This window comes from Octodon degus, unplaced genomic scaffold (assembly GCF_000260255.1).
Source record: "Octodon degus isolate 3935 unplaced genomic scaffold, OctDeg1.0 scaffold00038, whole genome shotgun sequence".
NCBI lineage: Eukaryota > Metazoa > Chordata > Mammalia > Rodentia > Octodontidae > Octodon > Octodon degus.
This window is the reverse complement of record NW_004524614.1, coordinates 7848587-7876125: the sequence shown is the minus strand read 5'-3', so window position 1 is coordinate 7876125 and position 27539 is coordinate 7848587. Positions and strand designations below refer to the sequence as shown.

At 42.7% G+C, this 27539-nt stretch overlaps 1 long non-coding RNA gene across 1 annotated transcript; it reads left to right on the top strand.

Moving 5' to 3' along the window:
• Positions 1–4355: 4355 nt before the first annotated feature.
• Positions 4356–19406, top strand: LOC111816719. The gene is made up of 3 exons (XR_002821066.1): positions 4356–4429; positions 5465–5509; positions 19336–19406. It is a non-coding gene; the product is annotated as an uncharacterized LOC111816719 (long non-coding RNA).
• The last annotated feature ends 8133 nt before the right edge of the window (positions 19407–27539 follow it).

The window sequence follows — 27539 nt, the reverse complement described above, 5'->3', positions numbered from 1 at the left end:
GTAAGCATCAGAGGATGTGTAAGCCTCATCTATAAAATGGTATGGTGTTTTCAACTCACCCTGGCACATCCTCCCCTACATTTTTCAATTTGTATTTTTTATTAGCACATGGTTGCTGTGCATAGTGATTACATTCCTTGTGGAGAATTGATTCATGCACCCTACACTTTAAATCAGTTCTAGATTACTTACTAGCCTAAGTGCTAGGTAAGTAGTTGGTATGCTATATTGTTTAGGGAATCCTAACAAGAAAAAGCACTGGAGCAACCCACTTGGAACCCCTCCTATTTCTCAGGAGTTATTTGTATCTCCCATTTCCTTTCCCCATTCCTTTTCCCAATAAATTTTCCTACTCTTAAAAGAAAGAAAAAACACACTGTGCATGTTCAGTACAGATTCATCTTTCCCCAAATATGTCCATCCCATGTTGGTTGAATTCAAGGATACAAATCCCCCTAAGGATATAGAGGGTAAATTGTACTAATCTTAAAACTTCTTGAACTTTTCCAAATTAAAAAATGGAGGACCAGCAAGATAGCTCAGTGGACTAAGCTCCTGCTTAGGCAAGCACGGGGGCCAGGGTTTGATCTCTGGCACCACATGCCCCACTGGCCCTGCCCCCAGGCACACTGAGCCAGCGACCAAGTCTAGACATGGTGGCGCATGCCTATAATCCCAGTGCTGGGGAAGCTGAAAACAGGAGGAGTCCAAGCTGCATAGTGAGACCCTGCACACACACACACACACACACACACACACACACACACACACACATATGTGAGAGGTATTAATTGAGGGTCATGGTCAAGGACTGGGAGTAAACTGAGGAGCAGTATAGGACGTGCTTCTGACAGGGATACTGAGATGTGAGGCTACTGAATTAGTTACCTCTGTGTTGCTGACACAAAGCACACAACATCTACAACTCAAAGGAGGAAAGGCCTACTTTGGCTCCTGGTATCAGTGGTTTCAGTCCATGGTCAGCTCGCTCCAAAGCAGATACAGCATGGGAGGAAAACCCGCTTATAGCAGCAAGAAGCAGAGAAGATTGGCAAGGGCCAGAGATAGGAGTGGGGGACTGCAGGCAGGACGTGTCCCTGACAGGCACGTCCCCAGTGACCTGCTTACTCCAATGGACCCCACCTCCTAATAGACTAATCAGCTATGAGCTCATCGAGGAGTCAACACATTGATAAGGTTACCACCATAATACCTGAGTCTTTACAGGAACGTTCATATTAAACATTACAGACGCTTGGGGTTTCTCAGGTGGCTAGGTGTGACTGGACTAAAATGCTTTGGGTAGAGAAATGGTCAAAGTAAGATGAGAAGGCAGTGAGCTGTGCTGGAGGGTCTGGCTACATCCTGAGGGTATGGGCAAAACCGAAGGATTTCATGCATCTTTCATTTTGTAAAGGTTCCCATTGGCAGAAGTTTAACAAGTATAGGTTAGAAAGGAACAAAAATAGGGAAGATGAAAAGTTTAAGTGACAAATATTATAGGCCTAAAGAAAAACAATGGCAAAAGTAAGTCAAGAAGACATAATTTTTTTTTTTGTTTTTTTTTTTTTTTGTTTTTTTTTTTTTTAATTTTTATTTTATTCATTCATTTATTTTTTTCTGTAATTTAAGAAAGGGTCTACAGGATGTTCAGGGTCTCACTACTAGATCGGACTCATAGTGATTCTCCTGTTTACAGCCTCCCAAGAGCTGGGATTACAGGCACGCGCCACCACACTCAATCTCAATTGCTGTCTCAGCACACCCCAGGGGCGGGGCTAGCACTGCAGGCCCAGGAATCGAACCCCTGGCCCCTGCACTTGCTTGCAGGTGCTTTACTCCACTGAGCTACTTGGTCGGCCTTGGTTTTATCTTTTTGAGAAAGGGTTTCACTACGAAGTTGGCCTTGAACTCACTTTGTAGCCCAGGATGGCCTTGAATTCACAACAATCCTTCTTCCTCAGCCTCCCAAGGGCTGGGATTACAGGTGAGTGCCACCACAGCCAGCAAGAAGATACCTTTGAAACAACAGAGGACATGTTATGGTTTAGAACTAAAATGTCCCCCAAAAGTTTATTGTGTTGAGACTTTGGGGGAGTGATTAGATCAGGAGGGCTTTTAACTTCATCCATGTATTAATCCATTGATGAGATCATAATTTGATAGCATCATTGAGAGATAATAGAGGGGCTGGCGAGATGGCTCAGTGGTCTAAGGCACCTACTTGGAACAAGCTTGGCAAAGCACAGGGACCGCGGTTCGATCCCCCAGCACCACATGCCAGCCAGCCCCGCCCCCTGGTGGGCTGAGCTGGCCACACACACACACACACATACACACACAATAAATAAATAAATGTTAAAAAAAAAAAAAAGACAGAGAGATAATAGAAATAGGAGAATGGGGCACAGGGCATGACCTCAGCATCTGTACCTTTTCCCTAGCCCCCTCCTTCTGGCTCTTTCCTTCTATCTCTGCTTCCTGGATACCATGAAGTAAGTGACTTTACTCTGATATCCTTCCCCCATGCTGTCTCAGTCTTGCCCAAGGTATAAGGCCACTGACCCAGCCAGCCATGGACTGAATGCTCTTGAGGTGTGAGGCAGAATAGCTCTCTCCTCCTTTAAGTCATTATTCTCAGGTGCTCTTGCCATAGTGACAAAGAGCTGCCTAGCACAGACCATACTCAATAGCATTTGTCAATAAATCACATACAGTTGGTTCAAACCCTAGAATTTCAAACAAAAATTACATTTAGTAAGTTTGTAAGAAGACAAACACAGCTTCATGTGGTGTGCTGAGTCTTTTAAATACAAAAGAAAAGGAAGACTTGTAGAAAGATAAACTAGTTATAGATCTTCTTTGGCCATGAACAAATAAGGAAAAAAGGCTGGTTTATACATCAAGAGTGAATTTGTCTTTTATCAGCATAGCTGTAGTACTGTTTGCAAATATAGGAGTCATTCAACAAAAAATTTTAAATTGTGTTTAGAAATCATGATAGTAGATGGTAAAATGCATTCTTCAGTTGGTAATATGCAGAGGAAATATGCTTTGTATTTTGTCAATATTTTCTCTCTGAGGGCTGAACATTTGGTGAACATCTGTCTGCTAACACCTGTTGGACTGGTTTACATTGTATTCTAAAATGAACATATGCCAAGATAGTGCCACTTAAGGTACTTGCACTTTTTAAATAATCTATCAGATATATCTAGAATCAGTTATGTCTTCCACCAGCTTCTCACTTTAGAATGTACAAGTGTTTCTACTTAATAAAATTAATACATGAATTGTGAATTTAAAGAATTTGTGCAGTAGGGAACATTAATATTTCATATAACATGAATTTTCTAATGCCCAAACTTCCTCCCGTTAGTGATTCTCATGCTTAGCAGCAAGAACAAATATGATACTGAAGCCAAGCTTGCCAAGACATTGCAGCCAATCAAGCAAAAGAAGAGGTGGCCTGGGTATCAAGATGGTACCTGTAGCTCCCTGTAGCTCCTTTGGTGGGTGATGACCTGAGCAAAATCAAGTATCTAAGGTGCATTTGGGGCTGTGGAGATGGCTCAGTGGAATAAGTGCTTCCCTGGCAAGCACAAGGGCCTGAGTTCAATCCCTGGTTCCGCAAAAAAAAAAAAAAAAAAAAAAATTAAAATCAAGTAAATGCTAGGTAGCTGTAGAGGGAGAATCCTTGCCTCATGGAAATGCAAAAGACATCAGGACTCGGTGTAGGTTTTATATCAAAAGCCTAAAAATAAAAATAAATAAATAAACCAGGGTCATGCTACGAAGCCCAGCCTGGCCTCGAATTCATCGCAATCCTCTTTCTTTCTCCTGTCTACTGCTGGGATTACAAGCATGTGCCACCACATCCAGTCCAAATCCTTTGTTGATAGCACTCTGACAGAATACCATGATAATCATCGTCAGAGGAGGAAAGATTTATTTGGGCTTAATTTCGAAAGTTTCAGCCTACGTCACTTGTCCCTGAGCCCAGAGCAAGGTACTACATTATGGCAAGAACCTTTAGTGTAAGCAGCCAGGAAGAAAAAGAAAGAAAGCAAGGGACCAGCCTCCTGATCGCCCCTTCAAGCCACACCCCCAGGCCCTCGCTTCCTTTCTCTAGGCCCCACCTCCTAAAGGTTCCACTGCTTTCCACTAGTGCCACAGACTGGGACCATGCTTCTAACACATGGGCCTTTGGGAGCCATTTAAAGTCCCAAGTTACAGCAATACCCTTCTCTAATTTTTGTTGTTCAATAATGCTAAAATGTCATAACATACAGGGAAAGAAGCCAAAAGGAGTTCACCCAAAATTTTTATTCACTATTTTTTTCTTTTTATTTCTTTTCTTGCAGTGGAACCCCTTTGAACATGAGGAGCAAGAGTTCTTCCACTGAGCTCTAACCCAGCCCGATGTTAAGTAGGGACTGTTTCCAGCTCTCTGCACATTGCCCTTTGCTGTTCAAGCTTAGCATTTTCAGATAGAGTAATTCCTTTGTTCTTAGGAACAGGCACTGAGAAGTTTGTACCAGACTATAGCAAAGCTCAGTAGGTAGCTACTTCCATAGAAGGATGTCCTGACACATTTATGTATCCTTTAGGGTACAAATCGTAGGTCCTGAGTGACCTCATAACTCAGTGGAAACATCAAGAAGCAAGCAAGCAAAGAACTTCTCTCATTTTTGCTAACACTCTTATTTTATTACAATGCTTGTAATTTATCTTTTGGAAAAGAGGCACACCAATCTTGATATAATTGATGTAGTAGTTATTGCTTATTATTTAAGTTCTTACAAATGAAAATGGAATTTGATCCCTGGCACCACATGCTGTGCAGGCCCCGCCCTGAGGCACGCTGAGCTGTTGACCGAATCCAGGCATGGTGGCGCGCCCCTGTAATACCAGCACTGGGGAGGCTGAAAACAGGAGGATCACTATGAGTCCGAGCTGCATAGTGAGACCTTACACAAAATACAAAAAAAGGGGAGTGTGTGTGTAACAAACGAAAATGAAAATATACTAGAGATGTCAGTGTTTCCCACAACAGTTGCTAATGTCACTATTTAAAAACTTGAAACAGGGCTAGGGATGTGGCTCAGTGGTAGAGCACTTTCTTAGTTTGTGTGTGCATTACCTTGTGTTTCGTGTATCAAAACAAAAAGTTAAACCCTGAATCATAGAAGTATTGCAAGTTCTCTTAGGAAAGCATCTCATTTAAAATGAAAAAAATAATGAACTAGAACTTCCTATTGTAGATTGAAAGCTATTTTTTCCTAAATATGGATGACTAACTCTTGCCTTAATGTTTTTCAATATCTGCTGGAGTCCTATTTGTAAAGGATAAGACTTCTTCCTTGATATTAGCCTGCTATTGCAACATAATGCTGTGTAATAAACCAGCCCAAACTCAGGAATGTAATTGGACACCAACATATATCTGTTCTTCTACTCACAGATCTTAAAATTGACTGAAATCAAGAAACTGCACATCAGGTTGCAGGTAAGATTTAGTCAAATGAAAATAGCTTTGTCCTATATTAGGTTTATTAGATCTTACCATCATACTCAATCAAAACTTCCACTGAAAATATTTTTCAACAAATTTTTTTCATGAAATGGCAGGGTAATGAAGAAAACATAACTAGAGTCCTGCTTTGCCTGTAGTTAAATTCTTAATTAATATTTGGAAAAGAAATAAGACAATGGAGTACAGAGAAATGAGAGACAGCAAAAATTCCAGGAAATTATAATACTTAGGCATAAATCATAGACAAAGCTAAACAGCAGGCCGCTTTTGACCCATTGCCTTTGCTGTCCACTGAGGGAAGGACATCCTCAGAGGCTTCCAGGTTTAACAGTGGCTGACAGGAAAAGGGGTAGAACAGAAACAAATATACTTAAAACAAAACGACAAGGGAAAATTAATAGCCTAAAGCTGAAGGCTGCCTGTAAGTGTGCATGCTAGATTAGGAGTGGGACACTACTGTCAAGAAGGGCCTTCAGGGACCTTGCAAGGGGGGCAGAGGTCACAGCAGGATTGAAGGTTAAAGAATTGTTAAGAAGTTATGCAAAGAATAATCTGCCCATGTGAAGTAAGTTAACAGAATGAGAAAATAGTTTATTCTGAGCCAAATCAAAATGACCATGAGCCAGGATCATAGATTCAAGTTGGCCTGAATGACAGGGTCCCATGTGGACGAGGGTCTATAAGCTTTTATTTGTTTATTTTGCAATTACAGATTAATTTTATTTCCTCATATGATATCAGCAGTGTATGAGATTTTGTAAATCTATTATGTAAGTAGAGTATTTTATAACATTCTATAAAATCTCAGTACTATATTTCATATGATAGGCTTATACAAAACGTTGGTAGTTTTTAAAACACTGATTATGAGAAGAGATAAGTGGGATGCCTGAACCTTAGTGAAGATTATTTATTGCGGTAATTTCTACTTAATTAAAGAAAATAAAGCCTGTTGTATTCCTTTTGAAGATACACTTGAAGTGCAGTTTAGTTGCTGGGTCTGAGATAGTTGTTTTAGTCTTGCTGTATGGAACACAATATAAGAAAAGCAAATTAAGTGGATTTAAGCTGTAGCTAAGTGCCTGTACCATTTACGTTCCTACCAATAGTGTACACAGATTCCAGTTTGTTCACTGCCACCACCCCACTTGTCTACACTCGCTGCTTCATTTGGGTTTTTTTCTCTGAACTAGGGGTTGAACCCACAGGGCCTTTGCACTGAACTACACACCCCCTAGCTGCTTGCATTTATTTATTTATTTATTTATTTATTTATTTATTTATTTTTAGACAGGATCTCATTGACACAGGTCACTAGTTGCTCAAGCTGGGCTTGCAATCTTCCTGCCTCAGCCTCCCAGAGTGCTGGACTTACTGATGTGTGCCAGGCCACTCTCAGCTCTTTGTCTTTGATATACCCATCTTAATGGTGGTAAAGTGGTATCTCTTGGTTTTGATTTAAATGTCTCTGATAAGAAGCGATGTTGAGGGGCTGGGGAGATAGTTCTGCAGTCTAAGTGCCAGCCTGGCAAGCACAAAGACCTGAGTTTGATCCCCGATACTTCCTGCTGTACTGGCTCCAGAATGCTGTGCACATCATGCTGGGCCCTGAAACCAGGTGTGATGGTGCAGGTGCACTCCTGCAATCCCAGCCTTGGGGAGGCTGAGACAGGAGGGTCACTACAAGACTGAACTACACAGTGAGACCCTGTAACAAATAAATAAGTATTTATTAAAAAAAAAAAAAAAAAGAAGTGATGTTGCGCATCATCTCGTATGCTCCTTGGCCATTTGCATCTGAATTTTGAAGAACTAACTGCTCAAATCCCGGATGCTGTCTTTTCTTCTTCATGCTGGGGATGGAACCTGGGGTCTTGCACATGCTAAGCACAGTCTCTGCCTCAAGCTTCACCTCCTAGCTGCTGTCCACTTCTTTTTTTTTTTTTTTTTTTTTTTTTTTTTTTGTATTTTAGGGAAGGGTCTACAGGGTGTTCAGGGTCTCCCTACTAGATCGGACTCGTAGTGATCCACCTGTTTACAGTCTCCCAAGAGCTGGGATTACAAGTGCACACTACCATGCCTAGTCTCAATTGCCATCTCAGCATGCCCCGGGGGGGTGGGGCTAGCACAACAGGCCTGGGGATCAAACCCTGGCCCCTGCGCCTGTTGGTAGGTGCTTTAATCCACTAAGCTACTTGGCTGGCCCTAAGATTTTTTTTTTTTTTTTTTTGTGAGGGCAGTGGCTGGCTACAGCTGCTTTAAGAGCAGGTCTGGTAGGGCACTTGAGCTGGGGATTGAACCATGGTATCCTGTGCCTGACTGCATTTGCATGAACAGGCACTTAAACAACTGAGCTAACTGGCAGACCCTCTGTCCACTTTTAAAATCAAATTATTTAATTTTTTACTGTTGTTACTATTGAAGCTCTTTATATAATCTGAATATTAACGTCTTCTCAGATACATGATTTATAAATATTTTCTTTCATTCCAGGTCGTGCCTTTTTATTTTATTGCTTCCTTTGATACATAGACTTTTAGTTTTATAAAGTCCTGTTTGTCTTTTTTTTTTCCTTTTGTCATCAACAAGATAGTGTTATCAAATCTCATGTCACGAAGAATTCTCCATATGTGTCCTTCTAGGAGCTATATCACTGGAGCTCTTATGTTCAAGTCAGTAAGCCATTTGGAGTTAATCTTTGTATATGGTGTAAGCTAACAGTCCCACTTCATTGTTCTTCATGTGGGTATCCAGTTGTCCTGCATGGCCCTGCATAATTTGTTGAAAGGACTTTTTTTGTGCCATGTGTACTTAGTTCCTTTGCCAAAAGTCACCTAACCACACACTTTGGGAATTATTTCTGCACTCTATAATCTGCCCCATTGTCTCTCTCTAATCTCTCTACCTGTGATTGTCAGGAGCTTTCCAGCCTATTGGTGACACTAATGTGGACCTTCTTCTGAAAGCATATATTCTTTATCTTCTGGGCCTAGGTCTTGAACTTTTGCTGTTGAATTTTACCTGGCCCAGACTCTTAACTCCTGTATCTATTTTATTAGGTCACGGTATTTGCTCTTAGCACCTGGAGCCCCACATACAGCCTCTGCAGATAGAACGAGGCACAACAGCCATTGTGTAATTCATCAGTCAGACATACTCAGTGCAAAGTTCCTAGTTATTGAGGAGGCGTGGACTCATACTGGAGCCATGTGAGACGGAGCTACGTTGCTCTTATTTTCGTCTAGATGTCCACAGAGAGCACCAGGCACTCACAGGCAGGGCTTTGGGAAGGTGACTGAATCATGGGCAGCATAGCTAGCTTACTTTTGGGCAGTGGGGTCCAGGCAGAAGAGGCGGGCACTCAGGCTAAGGGGGAAAGGTCAGCGCTGGCCCCAGCTGACCCTTTCCTTCTGCTTCCCAAGTGCCATGGCATGCACATGGTGTTTCTGCCCTGAAGCCAATCAACTGCGGACTGAAACTTCTAAAAACAGTAGCCAGAATAAGCATTTTCTCTTTTAATATGTTGGTGTTAGGTGTTAAGTCCCAGCAACAAGGCAGTACCTGGAACAGTCGCACAAGTGGGTTTAGGTAGCACCCTCTCTCTGGGAGGCAACTCAATGGGGCCAGAGCACAGGGGGCAGTCTGTACTTTGGCTGGACTTCTAAGGAACATTTCTGTCTGGACTGGTGAGCAGTTAGAGAAAACAGAGCTTTCCCTCAAAGGAAAGAGCCTCGTCCGACTCCAGTGAGAGACAGAACTGAGCTTGGCCCAGGCTGTGAGCTCTGATTGGCTGAAGACTGGTCCTGGGCTGGGCATGGTGGCTCGGGAGGCTGAGGAAGGAGGATTGCTGTGAATTTGAGGCCAGCCTGGTTTACAAAGAGAGTTCAGAGTCAGCCCGAACTGTGTAATGAAACCCTCTCACTCTGTCTCTGTCTGTCTCTCTCTCTCTCTCTCTCTCTCTCTCTCTCTCTCTCTCTCTCTCTCTCTCTCTCTCTCTCTCTCTCTCTCTCTCACACACACACACACAACATAATTTTCACTATTGCTAGCAGTACTGCAAAAATATTTTGTGCATACTTTTGCCCAATCAGTATGTAGATGTGTAGGATAAATTTTTACAAGTAGAATTAATGTTGGTCAAAAGGTATATATGCAGATAACAATTAATATTACTTTGCAGTAACTTACATTAGTGATCGTATGAGTCTCCCACATCTCACACTTATATACGTGGTTCTCTGCTTACAATAGTTTTACTTACTGTTCTTTTTTACTTCATTATGATATGAAAGCATATACATTCCATAGAAAATATAGCTGGAAATTTGAATTTGGACCTCTATCTCAGCTGTAGATATGCAGTCCCATCTTGTCATGATGCTGGTCAGTGGCAGTGACTGCAGTTCCTAGTCAGTCCTGCAATCATAAAGAGAAATAACCAAGACTCTACAGTACACTGGGTGCCTAAGGTAGGATGCGCAGTAGGCCGGGTGTATTAAATGTGTCTTTAACTTACAATATTTTCAGTTTAGGATGGATCAAGACAGTGCCCTCATTGTTATGGTTTGTGGCTAGATGTCCCTGAAAAGCCTCAGGTAATCAGGGCCGGCTTCTAGTTTTTGACTGGTTCACGGTCCAGTGCTGAGGTTATGGGTGCAAGTGCTACACCCCCCCCCCCCGGGATACGCAGCCTGCATGCAATGTAAGGGACAGAAAGAGGCTTGCTCTTGCTCCCCTCCCTTTATTCTTGCTGCTTTTGCTGTTTTTCCACCTCCATGAACCGCTGCCCTCTGCCATGTGCCACTGTGCCTTGGAGCCAACCAAGTATGCACTGAAACCTCCACAAATAAACCTTTCCTTCCTTCATTTTGAGGGTCAGGTTTTTTTTAGTACCAGGTATTTTGTCCCAGAAATGAGAAAAAAAGTAACCACGACATAAATTGAGGAGGTTCTCTGTTGTATATTATCATTATTATGTTGAAATTTTATTAATCCCATACATGAACAATGAATCTCACTGATTAATTGAATTTTTTTTTTCTTTCTGGATTAAGGTGAGCCTCTTTCCACTGACCCCACTTATTTGTGTCACAAGTTTTCTGCAGACCCAACAAGAAATCTGGCTTAGGTTTGCAGTCCTGGTTAAAAAGTAGTAGGAGTATATTAACATACTTAGAAATGTGGTCCACAATAGAGGATTCAAAAAGGCTGGAGAGAGAAAGAAATGCCAGTGAATATTTCTGGTTTCATTTTTAGATATCCAGGCAGGGATCAGAGACAGGTGGAATTGCAGCTCATTTCCATGTATGGAAATCTGTCCCAGGGCCGGGGTGATAGCTCAGTGGACTAAAGCACCTGCTCAGGTAAATTTAGGCAAGCGCAGGGACCACGGTTTGATCCCCAGGCCCGCAAGTGGCCCCAATCCCGCCCCCAGGGCACACTGAGCCAGCCAGAGGAGACTAAGCCCAGCACAGGGGATGCTGAGAAGCAGGAGGATCAGTATGAGTCCAAGCTGCATAGTGAGACCACGTAACAACCAAAAACAATTTTTAAAAAGAAAGAAAGAAAGAAAGCTGTACCTGCATGACTGCTGACTCAGCGTGTCTCTATCGCACTCTCCCCCCCCACACACACACACACGCACCTGTCTGGACTTGATCATCTATTCAAGTTTTTCCCAAACTACAGACACTGTCTCCATTATGCCCCATGTGCTTTTTGCCCCTGACACCTGGTGAGGTACTACCTCGGCATCGGGAAGAGCTGAGGCAAGCGTGTGCTAAGTGCACCCGTCAGCTAACAGTGCTCAGAGGCCCGAGGGACTTCGTGGAACTCTGCTTCGGAGCCAGTGCTTGACACACTCATGTGTCAGCCCCCTACAAAGAAACCTGCTGAAACCGTGGCCAAGAAACTTAAAAAGAATGTTCAGATACCTTTGCAGTCAGTGTTTCAGTGATCTTTCGGTTACTTGTTTGCTAGTAACCAACATCTGTATCCTAGCATACACGAACTAGAAAGTTTCTTCTAAATGCATTAGTTGTGCCTTTTGGAAGTAGTCGCCTGGGTCAAAAAACCTCTCTGAAGGGAGCATACAACTAATGGAGCACAGGGGAGACCTGCAGTGACGGGATGGTGCGGACGCAGGTGAAGAAGTGACTCTTTTCCACCCTCCAGGATGTCTTTGCTGATTTCTTCATGTCACCATACAGAGACACTGAATTTAAAGAGTGTGGTTCTTTCTGACTACCCGCATATCAGAATTCACTCTCCAGGACATTTTCACTGGTTTGGTCTGGTTCGGTCTGGTTTGGTCCGGTTTGGTTTTCCTCCGTGCCAAGGACTGATCCCAGGACCTGGTGCAAACTTGGCAAATGTTCTCACTGAGCTACACCTCCAAGCTCCATTGCCTAATTCTTTTGCAATTTCCTAACCCTGGTAGGTAGTTCTCCTTTTATTTTTTTAAACCTCAATCAGCTTTTAATCCCATGGAGTTAAACTTATGTCTTGGGATTTTTTTTGTCTTCCAAACACACAGCCTTTGCAACTAGTTTATTGTTTCCCTTCTTTAAAGCAGGCAAATATGCACATAAAAACTACACAGGCAGGCTTCTGGTCAACCAAGGCAACCAGCATTACCTCATAAGTGTAGACTAAGTCAAAAACAAGGGAATATAATATGCCAGTTCTTCTATGGGTAAATACGGTCTCATCCTCTCCACACCACAACATTTATCTTCTCTATATTCCTAAAAAGGGAAGGACCCTGGGCTGGGAGTGCTTCAAGCTTCCTCTACGTGACGTGAGTTCCCTTCGTTTCAGCCCTCTGCCTTTGCAGGAAAGGGGGCTCAGAACCTCAGCCCTCACCTGAAAGAGTTTTTTCAAACTTTGCTAGAGATGGGAGCCCCGAGTCAGAAGCTGGCTGTAGAAGAGAGCCCGGGGAGCGGTTGTGTGGTCCTGGCGCTGCAGCACACTGAGTTCCCTGCTTGGGATCAGGCTGTTAAGACCCATGAGGCTGAGCTGCAGTAAAAGTGCCAGCCTGTTCCTAGTTGAGTTACCGGAGCACGTAAATCTGACAGTCGCTCTTAACTGTTGTATTAGACTTTAAGTAAAATGTTAAAAGTATGAACACCTGGGCTTGCTTTAAAATTTTTTTCTTTTAAATTTTATATATTTGGTATAGGGTCTCACTACGCAGCTTGGACTTGTAGTGTACTCCTGTCTCAGCCTCCCCAGCGCTGGGATTACAGGTAAGAACCACCACGCCCAGTTTCAATGGCTGGCTCAGAGCACCCAGGCACAGGGCAGAATAGCATGTGGTACCTGAGATCTAACCCAGATCTCTGCACTTGCCAGGCAGGCACTTAGACCGCTGAGCTATCTTCCCAGCTCTTAACATTTTTTAGATATGAGATGGTGCAGGAGAGGGGGATAGATTGGGAAACCACAGAAGGCATCGAATAGAGGGAGAAATAACACAACATTATCTGAATTAGATGCGTTTAAATCTGAACTCTGGCATCACCAAATACTTGGCTTTGTGGCCTTAAGAAATTTACTTTAAAATAAAATAAAGAAATTTACTTTAAATCCTGACTCCCTTTTCTGGGAGTGGGACTAATCCTTGCTTGCAATTCTATGAATGCGTAATCCTGGCTATGGAGCGGCCCAGCATGTTGCCAGCCACAAAGTCCTGGCTGGGTGAACTTTAAATTGCCTGTCTCCTTTCTCAATTCCCTTTAAAACACACTGTATCAGAGATTTCTATTCTGGTTGTGGTTAAGGAAGCCCTGATGTCATGGTGACATTGACCCTGAGAAGGTGGCAATCCACAAGGGCAGGGGTAAGGTAGAAGACAGTTGAAGCAGGTCAACCCGAACCACCTAGCCTGCCTCCGAGGAAGGCAGCAAGAGGCTCAGCAGCTTCTCACTCGCCCTCAGGGTTTCCCTGCTGGCTGCCCTGCTGTCTCAAGGGCAGCCAGAGGAAACAGTGGTTTGTTCCTTCCTGGTGGTTAGCTGAAGGGGGAGGAAAGGGAAGGTGAAGTGTGCATCCATTGTCCAGGCTCTGGCCTGTGCCTTCCTCCCCCAGACGTTTCTCTGAACTAAAGTTTCAGCTCTGCCATTGAAAGGCAGCAGATTCAAGTCTGCCCTACTCAGGCCAAATTCCCCTTCAGAGATAACTGCTCCTTTTTAACTTCCTTACCTTCTTCCCTGGAAAGGGGAGAAGGCGCCTAGCTGAGCACAGCCACTGTGGCCCCTACTCTAGTGAGAGCATATGACAGAAGCTGAGAGGGAAAGAGGTGGAGGAGGGAGGAGAAAGGAGGGGGGAAGAGAGGAGGAGGGGGAAGGGGAGGGAGAGAGAGACTCACTGTCCCCTTGGAGATTACGGAGCATGAGACTAGAAATGAGCAGCTAATGAGGGTAGAGACTTCAGGCTGACTGTGATCTGAGACACGAACACAAAACAGTGTCCTTTGCTTCAAGACCATTACAATAAGCTTGGAAAACTGCAAGGGAAGTAAAGATGTTTAGTCCCTCCCGCAAGAAGGAGGGTGCAGTACGGGGGAAAGCATGGGCTTTGGAGGCAGGAGACCACGACCCTCCCTGGTTGTCTTGGGATATGTGACTCAGCAATGACAGGAAAGCAAGATTCAGGCCAGCACTTCTGTTCCTCCATGTCCTAGAGTCTTGCTACGCGCCGTGGATATTATCTCCCAGCAGCCCTGCGCAGCAGGTACTATTATTATCCCTATTTTATAGATTAAAACCTAAAACTCAGGAGGCAAATATGTGCCACAGTGGGGTCAGGGCCACTGTTCTCTCACTTTGCTCAGCTTTCATTTCTTCTTTACAAAATGGGAATTTAAAAAATATTATCTTGGGCTGGAGAGATGGCTCAGTGGTCTAAAGCACCTACTTAAAACAAGCTTGGCAAAGCACAAGGACCACGGTTCAATCCTCCAGCACCACATGCCAGCCAGCCCCGCCCCCTGGTGGGCTGAGCTGGCCACACACACCCACACACAATAAATAAATGTAATAAAAAAAAAAATATATTATCTTAAGGAGTTAGAGAAATAATGGATAACTCATAGCTAGACTGTGGTATGCAGTAGGTGTTTAGTAAATGTAAGTTTTCTTCTCCCAGGAAAAAGAGCCCGAAAAATAGTAAAAAGGAGCAAGAGGCCTTGTACATGGAGATGTAACCCGGAGGCCACCATATCTACAGCCATGATATGCTAGGACACCGTATAGACAGCCATGTGTCTCCCAGCTATGGGACACCTTCTGAGAAATGCATTTTTAGCTAATTTTGTTCTTGTGTGAACACCATAAAGCACACTTGTCAGAAACTGAGAGAACTGTGTCACCAGACAGCGTAATCTTACAGATCACCATCATATGTATGGCCCACTGTTGAATAAAAAGTCATTAGTTGTCACATGAATCCCTACATATATGCAAATAAGATATTGAACCAGAGATATAACTCAGCCGCATAAGCACTTGTCTGGCAAGCGCAAGGTCTCGAGTTCAATCCCTGATACTAAAAAAAAAAAAAGAAAAAAAAAAGAATGAATAAGCTATTGATTCTGTTTCTCTTGAGAATCCTAATAAAGCATCTGGTAATTAGGAAAAGTTTGACAGATATGACAAAATATGAAACAGCCACTAAAACATTTGTGAAAACAACATAAAGTGCAAAGTTGATAAAATTAACATTATAACATTAATGTAATGTCATATTACTATTATAACATTAATAAAGCAAAGCACAAAATAGTATATGCACATTGATTATAACTTTATAAGTATAGTCAAGGATTCAGAAATGAAACACAAAAAATAAAAATTGTTAGATGTGATTTTGTGCTGCTGCTGTGTATTAACATTCGATTTAAAAACAAAAGCAAGTCCAAAAGAAATAAAAGCAGTGCCAAGCCCCATAAGTAGCAGCTGCTGCAGGCAAGATCAGGAGATAACCTTAACACATCTTAAATGCAAGGAGAACACCAGCTTCTTCCAACCACACCAGCCCTTGCAGAAGAGGCCCTATCAGCAGCACCGTTTTGTTGTTGTACTAAAAGTGGGAACACATCCTTGGGCACAATCTGAAGAGAAAAACAACTTGGCTTCAAGAGATGTAGCACATGCTGACTGCTACAGTTTGAACATGGTTCTAGTGTCTCCCCAGAGGATTCTTGTGTTGACATTCCATCCCCATTGTGAAGTATGAATAGGATAAAAACTTAATCCAGCTACAACATTTACAGGTGAGTCCTCTGGAGATTATTAGAATTAGGAAAGGTAGGGCCGGCCAGATAGCTCAGCATACTAAAGCGCCTGCTTAGGCAGAGTGCAGCAGGTGGGGTTCCATCCCTGGCGTGTCATCCTGGCCCTGCTTTTCAGGGTGCACTGATTGAGACTGGATGTCATGGCACACGCCTGTAATCCCAGCACTTGAGAGGCTGAAAACAGGAGGATCACTATGAGTCCGATTTGTGTAGTGAGACCCTGTAGACCCTGTACTAAATACATTTTAAAAGTAAAAAGAATTAGATAAGGTCATTAGGATGGAGCCACCATGATTTTGGTGACCTTATAAGGAGTGAGACCAAAGGATGCTTGCATGCATGCATTCACACATGCATACACACATGCATTCACACATGAACACCTGCCTCCCTGCCTCTTACCTGTGATGTACTGTCCTGCTTTTGTGCTCTTCCATCCAGAAGGCTTTTACCCAGTGTGAGCCCTTGAACCTCCAGGGTTGTAAACCAAATAAAACTTCCCTTTATAAAGTTATCCAGCCTCAGGTATTTCATTATAGTAAGGCAAAACAGACTACTACACTGGTCAACCTGTTTCATTCTGCAATTTCAGCAAGATTTCATGGTTCATATTTTCAGAGGTGAAAAGGCTTTGTTTCCAGGCCTTTGCCTTTGCTCAGTTGGGGTTGAGCACTGTGCAGAATTTCTTTGATGAGAATAAAGTAGTGCCACAGCACTTAACTTCCAAAGAGATTATTTCAAAAATATTGATTTTAGGGGGCATAGTTTATGAATAAAAATGTAAGCATAATCAAAAATTAGTTAATTCTCTCATAAGTATGAAAATTAATGCATGCATCTTACAAACTGTGGCTGACATCTAAATCTACTGAGAGAGAGGCAGAGTTAGGAAATTCTTCTTCAGTGTTAAAACACCAGGCCCTCATGTGCCAGAGGACACTGACCTGCTTGGTGCAGCCTCCTCCTGTGGCCTGTGAAGACAAAGCTGACGTCTCTGTTCTAAGTTACCGTTTCTGGGGGGGGCGGGGGGAATACTTCCCAACATTTAAGAAGGCCTTTTCCTAAATAAGACCCACCTTCCTGTGCTACTGCAGACCAACAGAGTGCCACTAGCTCTTACAGAAAGTCAGGAGCAGTGTCACATTGCCTGAGGTGGTCCTGAAGTGCTGTGTCCTGGTGGAAAGTCTGCCTGATTTGATATTCTACCTAAATAATCTATCATCATTATTCACCCGGCTATAGTTAGGCAGCTGCTGTGATGTTGGAATAGCCTGGCACGGGCTGACAGCAGTGGCCTCAGAGTCCTGATGCCCGAGGATGCACTCACTCCTATTCTAGCACTAACAGCTATCCTCAGCAAACTGGAGAATCAGCCTTGATGGTCACTCCTTTGATGGTAATAAGGAGTGCTGACAGATACTGTGAGGCTCAAATGAGAAAATGCAGGTGAAAACACTTTAACACAAGGGCAACACCAAAATGAAATATTGCTTCTCACCCACTAGGAATGCTCTAATCAGAAAGACAGAAAATAACAAGCATTGAACAAGAATGTTGAAAAATTGCAGCTCTGGTATGTGGTACTACTGTATTCTCAGTACAGTGTGACAGTTCTTCTAAAGTTAAATATAACATGGCAAAAAGAAAAAGGAAAAAATAAATAAATAAATGTAACGTGACTCTTAGATAAGTGCCCAGGAGAAGCAAAAACATAGCTACACAAAAATGGATACATGAATGTTTATATGCCAGCATTGGGGGTATAAATGCTCTTATACGATGAAACATACATGGACCCTGAAAATTATGCTAAATGAAAGAAACCCATTCGCAAAGTTTACCTGTTGTGATTCTGTTTACAAGAAATATTGGGTGATGGCTGGGTGTGGTGACACACACCAATAATGCCAGTACTCAGGAGGCTGAGACAGGAGGGTTGTGAGTTCAAGACCATCCTGGGCTACAAAGTGAATTCAAGCCAGCTTGAACTGCATAGTAAAAGCCTGTCTCACATATAGAAGAAGGAGGAAGAGGAGGAAGAGAAGGAGAAAGAGGAAAAGGAGGAGGAAGAAGAGGAGAAGGAGAGGAAAAGGGAACTATTAGGCCAGGAATATAGCTCTGCCTAGAAAATGTAAGGTCCTGAGTTTGATTCCCAGTATAAAAAAAAAAAAAAACTGTTATGTAAGGAATATCCAGAATAGGCAAAATGCATGGAGTGAAAAAGTAGATTAACAGTTGCTAAGGGGAAAACTGGGGAAAGAAGTGGATACTAAATTAATGGTTTCAGGATTTCCTTTTGGAATGATGAAGTTGTACTAACTCTGTGAATTTTTCAACATTTATGTGTACATAAATATCACTGAATTGTGTTCTGTAAGTGGGTAAACTATAGTAGGTAAGCTTTATCTCAACAAAGCTATCCTGGAAAAATAGTAAATGCAGTTCAAAGACCATTATTAATGACACTATTTTCTGCAAATAACCAAACAGAGCTGAACTCTAGAACCAATTAATTCAGGACTCAATAAATTTATTACCAAGATCAGAAGTTCAGGATCTGATCAAGGATATTGCAAAGCCTATTGGCCAGGCCACCATTGTCGTTACCTGCACACCTATGAACATCAGACATGCTGTGTTTGAATTTGGAAATGGGATTGTTGCCTAGAAAATAATCCCAGAAGGAAACTTGACATGATGGCACACATCTGTAAGGATGAAGCAGGAGGATGAAGAATTTGAGGCCAGCTTGGTGCACATAGGAGGTTCCAGGCCAGAAGAGCAAGACAGTGCTTTAATCCTTACGAAGTAAGTATTGGTGGGAAAGAGTGGAGAGAGTGACAAGTCATCACATGGTTGGCTGTATCTTTGAGGCAGGAATAAACAATAGACAAGCAAAAAGCACAGCCTCCAAAGCACTAAGGACTCACAGACTGTGGTACGAAGTTCTCGATCACAGAGGCCTGCGTGGCCCAAAGAACGACACTGAGTGAAGAAGCAGTGACAAGGACACTGGGTCCACCCAGAAATTCAGAAGGCTGGACTCAGAACATGAAGACAAATGAGGAATATTTCCAATCTGTTTATTTTGCCTAGATTTTGTGTGTGTGTGTGTATGTGTATGAAAAAGAGTAGCAAATGTTTCCAAAACCTAAATCTAAAAGAGCAGTTTCAAAAAAGATAAAACAGGGGCCGGGGAGATGGCTCAGTAGGATAAGCGCTTGACTGGCAAACTCAAGGATCTGAGTTCAATCCCTGGTTCCATCAAAAAAAAAAAAAAAAAAAAAAGTTTTAAATGATAAGAAAGCATGGCCACTTAGCTTGACTGGCAGCATTTTCTTCTCTTGTAGTGGAATACCATGTGGTCTTACTCTTGATGATACGGACAGACGCGGACTTACAGCAATTCAGCTTAAAGTTTTTCAACTTTATCCTCGCTATGAAAGTGATACAAACTCAATAGAAACTGTATGTCAGGTCTGAAGTGTTGATCTTTTCCAACGCTAAGGATCCGCACTCAGATGCTACCCCAGCAGCAGAGCCCTGGCTCTAGCCCATGACCACCAGCAGAGACAGCCAGTAAGTACCCTGAGTGCCATATGGCCAATACATTAGGTGAGTTATTCGGCACTTTATCATGAAATAGGCTTTGTGTTCATGGCTTTGCCTGGTGACAGCCAATGTTGTATTCTGAACATGTTTTTTTTGTTTGTTTGTTTTCAGAACCGGGGATTGAACTCAGGCCCTTGCGATTGCCAGGCAAGCACTATATTCTACTGAACTATCTCCCCGGCCCCTTCTGAACATGTTTAAGGTAAATTAGGCTGTTATGATGTTCAACAGATTAGATCTATAAAATGTATTATTTTTTCAATTTATAGGATTTTCAGCTGACAATGGCATTATTAGCTGTAACTCCATTGTAAGTCAGGTAGCATCTGTATTTGGTGGTTTTTATTTAGATTATGTTCATGAAGGTGAAAGATGCTGTTTTCCAAGTTGAATGTAAAAGTTTTCTAAGTTGAATGGACAGTTCTAGCTATTTTATTGAAGAGTGTTGTGGAATAATCCTTACTATTCATGCATTGAAATTAATTGACATGGTCTTCTAAGACTTTCAAAGTCATATCATGAGAGTCAGAGTTATGTGCTATTGACTGACCCTTCCTCAGTGCCAGGCACTAAGCTAAATGCTTTCCTTGCGTTTTTTCTGGACATCCAACAGCAGATATAGATAGATAGATAGATAGATAGATAGATAGATAGATGGATAGAGATATAAATATATACTATATATATATACTATATATAGTGGCAAAGCTTGGGCTTCAGTGTACTTAGTGCCAGCAGTGTACTCCTGACCACTTAGGCCAGGATGGCTCTATAGATCATCTCAATCAAGTCTTAAAGTCACAAATGACTAATCAAATTCTGAGGGCAGTTGGAAGAACAAGCTAAAGAAGTTACAGAGGAGTTGCAGTCTTCTGGGCTTTCTCTCATTGCACTAACCGGCAACTTAGCCAGTTGGGTTTTCCACATTGCAGGAGAGAAACCTGAGTATGGTCAGGTTCCAGCTTGGCTTCTGCAAAGGCTGCCAGTGAGCTATAAAGCGACTTATGCACATTTCTGCCCTCCACTTTGTTGCCCAGCGTTCTGGTTTTCTTTTGTATGCTGAGATACCCGTGGGGAAAGCTACAAAGGATTTGAGCTGTGGAACCAAAACAAGGATAGTAAAAGAATGAAATCTCAAATCCCAACATCAGAGCTCCCAAAGATTGCAAACCTGGAACCTACCTGAGAAGCTTTCCCCAGACCTGCCCAGGAGGAACCACCAAGAGGTTGGACAAGAACCAGATTCTCAGTGGCTCTCACGGTGGACTTCCTGGACCAGCAGCTTCAGTGTCACCCAAGAGCAGTTTGCATGGTCACAAACTCTGGAGTAGGCCCCAGCAATCTGGGCTTTACAGAGCCATCCAGCAGCACTAAAACAACTATTTATATAATATCTGAAGGTTATTACTCTTTCAGAAGTATATCATAACTACTTCAAATTCAATAAGAATGTTTGTCTTTATACTTTATATACATGGACTGAGTTGAGCATATTTAAAAGTACAAGTAGCCAGGTGTGATGGCACATGCCTAGAGTCCCAGCACTTGGGAGGCTGAAGCAGGAGGATTCCCGTGAGTTTGAGGCAAATTTGAGCTAAATAGTGAGACCCTTGCTGCCTCATGAAAGAAAGAAAGAAAGAAAGAAAGAAAGAAAGAAAGAAAGAAAGAAAAGCACAAGTATCCTAGTCTAAAATTCTGGTCCCATTGTACTACTCTCCTTCTTAACATGGACTAGAAATATTTTTCTTTAAAAAATGTGTGACTCGTACGTTTTCTGCTTTCAGTTGTAAAACATTAGATGACAGTGCCACATCCCAGTTTGAAAAATATCCATTGCAGTAATGCACAAATAGATTGAAAGTATTCTAGAAAATGCCTTGGGACATTAACTTTGTTGTACAGGCATATCATTAAAGTTATTGTTAAAAATCATATTTTAATTTATTGACTAGTAAAAAAAAATTTAGTAAAACATTGCTGCAGCCAATAAAGAAAAAGGAAAAATACTTTCCTAGTCCCTGAGTGTCTAATCAATTCTGTTTCTTGAAATATTTTTTTCCTGTTAATATTTTGATTCAATATTTGGTCTGGAGAAAGGAGAAATTTGTTTAGGTCAGCATTTCCCAAATAATGTTCCAAAGAGGTGTTAAAAGTTGTTATTCAAAGAAAAGATTCCATGATAAATACATTTAGGAAGGGCCAAATAGCTCAGCGGATTAAAGCACCTGCTTAGGCAGACGCATCGGCCTAGGTTCGATCCTTGGTGTGTCATGCCAGCCCTGCCCCTGGCAGCACGATGAGATGGCGATTGACACTGGGCGTGGTGGTGGCACAGGACTGTAATCCCAGCTCTTGGGAGGCTGAACACAGGTGAATCACTACAAGTCTGATCTATGTAGTGAGACCCTGTAGGCCCTTACTAAAATACAATAAATATATACATACATACATACATACATACATACATACATACATACATTTAAGGCATTTTATGTCAAAACTAATTTAAAAAGCCAGAGTTGGTGGCTCATGCCTGTAATCTCAGCACTCGGAAGACTGAGGCAGGAGGATCATTTCAAGCTTGAGACCAGCCTGGCTACAAATGAGCTCAAGGCCAGCCTGAACTGCATAGTGAGACCCTGTCTCAAAAATAATAATTGTCTCAGTTACCCTTCTCTCATTGCTAAGACAAATACCTGTCACTCAAAATGAAGGGGGGAAAAAAAGTTTATTTAGCTCATGGTTACTGGAGGTTTCAGTCGGTACTCAGCTGTCTCCAAGACAGAGTGGCGCATGACAGAGGGCAGCAGTGCATGGTGTCAGAAGGCAGGAAAGCGGCAAAATCAAAAGGGAGAAGTAGCAGCAACAATAGCTACAAATGGGCAGGGGAAATGGCTCCCTGGCAAGCGCGAGGGCCTGAGTTCAATCCCCAGTTCTGTCAAAAAAAAAACCCCAATAGCTACAAAGAGCAAGTCTGTGTCCCTCATGTTGCGTTCAGGCTGTCTACCCCAGGCAGGATGTAGCACTGACACCCATAATCCCAGCGAATCATGAGTTAATCACAAACCCTAGAAGCCCGCCCCGTGACTGCATGAGACTTTGGGGGGACAACTAGATACAAGCCATAATAATAATAATAATTAAATAGATCACTTCTTGGAATTTTCAATATAGTAATGTATAATATACACTTTGCGGGGTATAACCCACAGCAGATGCCCAAATTGTTAAGTTTTGAAACCCAGGAATGTATTGTTTTTTCTGCACTGACATGAATATAGAGTCCTTGTAATGCTAATTTATACAAAGATATTTCACCTGTAAGTTCTTCTGATGATTATTACAAGCCTTAGCTTGTAAAATATCTTCCCTAGCTCAATTAGGGTGTCTTAAAACTAAAATGTAACCCTGGGGTACATGAAATGTGTGTCTGGGTGCTTCTACACTTCAGATGATCCCTATAACGCTTTATACAAGCGCCGCTCCTATAATAAACCTATTTTCAGCAACTTAATAAATATAATATGAGCAAGACAGATTTTTTTTTAATTTAAACTTTGGTTAAATTTTTTTCAGTGTTAATAATAGGCCAAGAAGTTCAGCTGACATTATGGCTTTACTGGTGATAAAGTCATTTTCAGTTTTGGGGGGGTTGTTCAATTACTAATGTTTTCTTAGTGAATATCTATGGAATATAATATGCAATTCTGTTTTGCTCAGTTAGGACACTAAAAGCATGTTTCAGCTTTCTGTTGTTGTATGGCAAAGTGATCACACACTCTCAGGCCCCAAGACCCACTAAGTAGCATCCAGCTCCGCAGCGCACAAGCTCCGCTTGGCCAAGCCAGGTTCTCTGCTCCAAGTACCGCAAAGCTGATGTCAAGATGGTGGTGAAGTGCTGGGGAAATAGCTCTGCAGTCTAAGCGCCTGCCTGACAAGCACAAGGACCCAGGTTCGATTCCCAGTATGCATGCTGTGCGGGCCCTGTGACAAGCCGGCCATCGAAACCAGGCGTGGTGACACACACATGTAATCCCAGCACTGGAGACACTGACAGGAGGGTCACTATGAGTCCAAGCTGCACAGCAAGATCCTGTACCAAATAAATAAATACATATTTTTTTTAATTAAACAACAACAAAAAAAAAGATAGTGGCTAAATTGAGCTCAAATCAGCTTCGAAGTTACACTGGCCAAATGCACTTGCTTGTGCCTCCTCACGGCCTGTGTCCTCCCTGATCGCCAATGGGGTGCTGCCCTCTGGTCTTGAACACAGCCTGCCGATCCTTCCCCTACACCTTCAAGCCAGCAAGGACAAGTCTTCTTCACCTTGTGCTTTTACCCACTGGTTTTCCTTCTGCCTTCAGCTTCAGAAAACTCAACTTGTTTGGTTTTGTTTGCTTGAACTTTTAATGTGGCATAAAGATCGTACCTACAGATGAGGTACCGTGCAATGCTTCAGCGTATGTACACACTGTCATGTTCTAGGAAAGGTAAGCCTATCTCTCTCCTTAAACATTTGTTAATTCGCCATTTCTTTATGATGAAAACATTAAAATGCCTTTCTTCTAGCTTTTTGAAATCTGTATTACACTTATCTATAGTGACCCAAGTGCTACTGCAGCGGCACCCCAAAACTTCTCACTACTGTGGCAGTGTCACTTAGATCACCTCTCCCCACCCCTTCTGCCCTTCTCCTTTCCCAGCCTCTGGCAACCACCATTTGACTCTGAACTTTGAGAAACTCAACCTTCAGTGACTCATTCTGAAGCTGGCCCCACACGGGATGCCCCTTGTAGCTGAGAGTCAGCTGCGCCACCTAACGTGACCTCATCATGGAGTCAGATCACCCCTCATTCACTGATGCCACCAACCTTCCAAGGGAAAGGCATTTTAAAAGGATGGGGTGTCATCTTAGAATTCTACCTGCCACATAATGACACCTTTGAATTTTTCAAAGTTTAAAAATTGGGAAACAGGTATGATCAAAATATGATCAGAATGGGAATTTTTTTAATGACTATTTTAAATGCATCAGTGCCATAGTCATTTACAGAAGGTGACACCAAGGAAAATAGTCAGAAAGGTCACAGAGAGCTTTAAAAGACTGCACTGAACTCTGAGGGACAAGAACAGCAATGACTGACATTTACTGTTTTAAATTCCCAGAACTGTGCTTTGTACATGTGCTGTCCTCACTTGTCCTTACTATCCATAAATGTTACTGCCCATTTTATTCTCGGTTTACAGATAAAGAAACAGAAGATTATAGAGTTAAAAGTGCCGATAAGTGATGGAACCAGGAACCAGCGTGTTCCTTGCTGTCATCCAACAGAACAAACATTGGTAAAGTCACTACCCCCCGCTGGGCACCGGACAAGGTGCTCGAAATACAAATGTAAGATCTGACTCGTGCACTCCTGAATCCACTATAGGGCCAAGGAAGCAAACCATTGCCCCAGAGTATAAAATGTGCAGAGAGGGGCAGCTTGCACATCCCTAATTTGATAATCTGAAATCCAAAATACCAAATACATTAAAAATCTGAAGTCCAAAGCTCTGAAATAGGCACTAGTGCTCAAAAATTCAAATTTGGGAATATTTCAGATTTGCTACTTTCAGATGAGCGATATTAGTGACAAGTGAAGTGCATACAAATATTCCCTCAATCCAGGAAACTTCAGAACTCTACAGCATATCTGGTCCCAAGCATTTGTGACAAGGGATATTCACCCAATACTGTATATAATGGCCCTTTTGGAACAAGAAGGGGTCAACTCAGTTTTGTGTAGGGCATCAGAGACTTCTCAGAGGAGGTGATGTTTGAGCTAGATGTGAGGAAGGAAGAGTTCTGCTGGAGAATGTGGAGGCTTGGGATGGACCGTGAGCAAGCGTGAAGGAAGAAACGTGATCTACTCGGGGGCATGCTGGTGTTACCTAGTGTTCCACACCACTGTGTGATCTAAGAGGTAGAGTGGTGTGACAAGAGATGAGGCTAGAGAGGTGGCCAGAATCTGATCATAAAGGGCCTTGCACAACATAATGGCCACGGTGAATTTATCCTCTACACAGGAAACCTACTGCATTGTTTTTGTCTGATTTTTTTTTTTTTTTTCAGGGTGGGCTGGGGTACCAGGAATCATACTCAGGACCTTGTGCTTGCTAGACAGCTGGTGCTTGCTAGACAGGTGCTGTGCCTTTGAGCTATTTCTTTTTTTTTTTTTTTAATATATTTGGTAGAGGGTCTCACTATGCAGCTCGGACTCACAGTGATCCTCCCGTCATCAGCCTCTCAGCGTTGGGATTATAGGAGTGTGCCACCTCACCCAGACTAGGTCGCTGGCTCAGAAAGAGTGCACGGGAGGAAAGGGGGGATGTGGCTCCAAGGACCCCAGTCCCTGCTGCTTGCCTAAGCAGGTGCATAGTCCCACTGGCTTGTTTTAAGCAGGAGAATAAAATGGTAACAGTTGTACTCCCACCACCTCACACACAAAAATTATACACAACTTTACTGAGGACTTAAGCCAGGAGCACTCTAATGCTAGCTACATCCCCAGCCCTTTTTAGTCTGTATTTTGAGGCAGAGCCTGGTGAAATTGCCTAGGCTGATCTGGAATTTGTAATCCTCCTTCCATTTCAGGTGTGACCACCTGAAAGATAACTTCGGCAGTGGCATAGAAAATACGTTTGGAAGAACGGAAGTGGACGTGGGAGACCAGTTAAGTAACTGTGGGCTGCGGTTGCTCCAGCCTAACATGGGGTGTGGCAGGCGGCCAGCACAGATCCCCGACACCCGCGGGAGCTATGGAACTAACACTGGCAAATTTGGAGGGACAGAGCTATACATTTGAAAGAAGCTACCTAGAAGACACTCAGACGTATGATAATACTATTCATGGCTGGGAACAGTATATGACAACAACAACAACAACAAAAAAAAACCAAACTCCAATAACAAAACAATGATGGAAGAAACCAGACGTTGAAGGAAGCCGAGCGGCCGTTCCGGTACATCAGTTTGTTTCGTGGGCAGCTGCAGTAATGCACTGACCGGAGTTCAGGACCAGCTCTTTGAAAAGAGGGAGCCAGGAAGTGGGAAGGAAAGTGCTACTTGTCCTGATTTTCACCATCAGGAAGTGAGCCCAGCCGGGAAGACCCTGAGGCTCTGGATGGATCTGTGCAGGAAGAGACACACAGAAGGCTTTCTTCCACTTCCTCGGGAACTCATCCATCATGGCAGCCTTAAAAAAGAATGAATGAGACCTATTAGACTAGGCGGGAAGTTAAAAAAAAAAAAAAAACAGAAAAACATGCCGGAAGATTGATCTGAAGTTAAGTGAAAAGCCACGAGCTGAGTCTCGGGAGACTCCTCAGGACGGCAGCCTCCGGGCCTCCTTTCCCCACCCCACGCAGCTAAACAGCCTCCTTTAAGCGCAGTCGCCACCTCTGGGACTCTGAGGAGTCTGTTCAAAACGTGTGAGAGTCATTTCCGTAAAATGGCACGCTGTTTGCTTTGTGTCGTTTTTAGAAACATCTGTAGGGAGACAGAGAAGTGGTTGGAATCTCCGCACATTGTTCTCTGTGCATTTCTCCTCGAGAGTGAATGCCCCCCCACGCTCCCAGTCTGACTGGCCCCAACGACATCTGTGGCCCCCTCCAGACACATACTCTGGTTTAGTGTTATTCTAAATATAAACCACAAGTCACATTTCTGATGTAAACTGAAAATATCTGGTATTTCTCTTCTTTTATTTTGAGTTTTATTATTTTCTTGTTTTTACCATCGTATTTTTCTTTGGGGAACTTTTTGTAATGCCTTTGTATAGCTCATACCTCCCTGCTGACATATCTGATAATCTGTTACATGCAGTTGCCAATATTCTTAACTGAAAAGAAAGTGTTTTACTGTATGTAAACTGGGAAACTTGGCTTTGTGGGGTTTTGCAGGGCAAGAGTGCTTATTTAATAATTACCTATTTTAAATCCTTCTCGAAAAATAAAAAAATAGCGCTGAGTTTGAAGCAGTTTCATGTTCAAGGAGCAGAAGCTAAAAACCCTATGTTCAAATCAACCCTTTGATTAATACGTATTTTAATATGT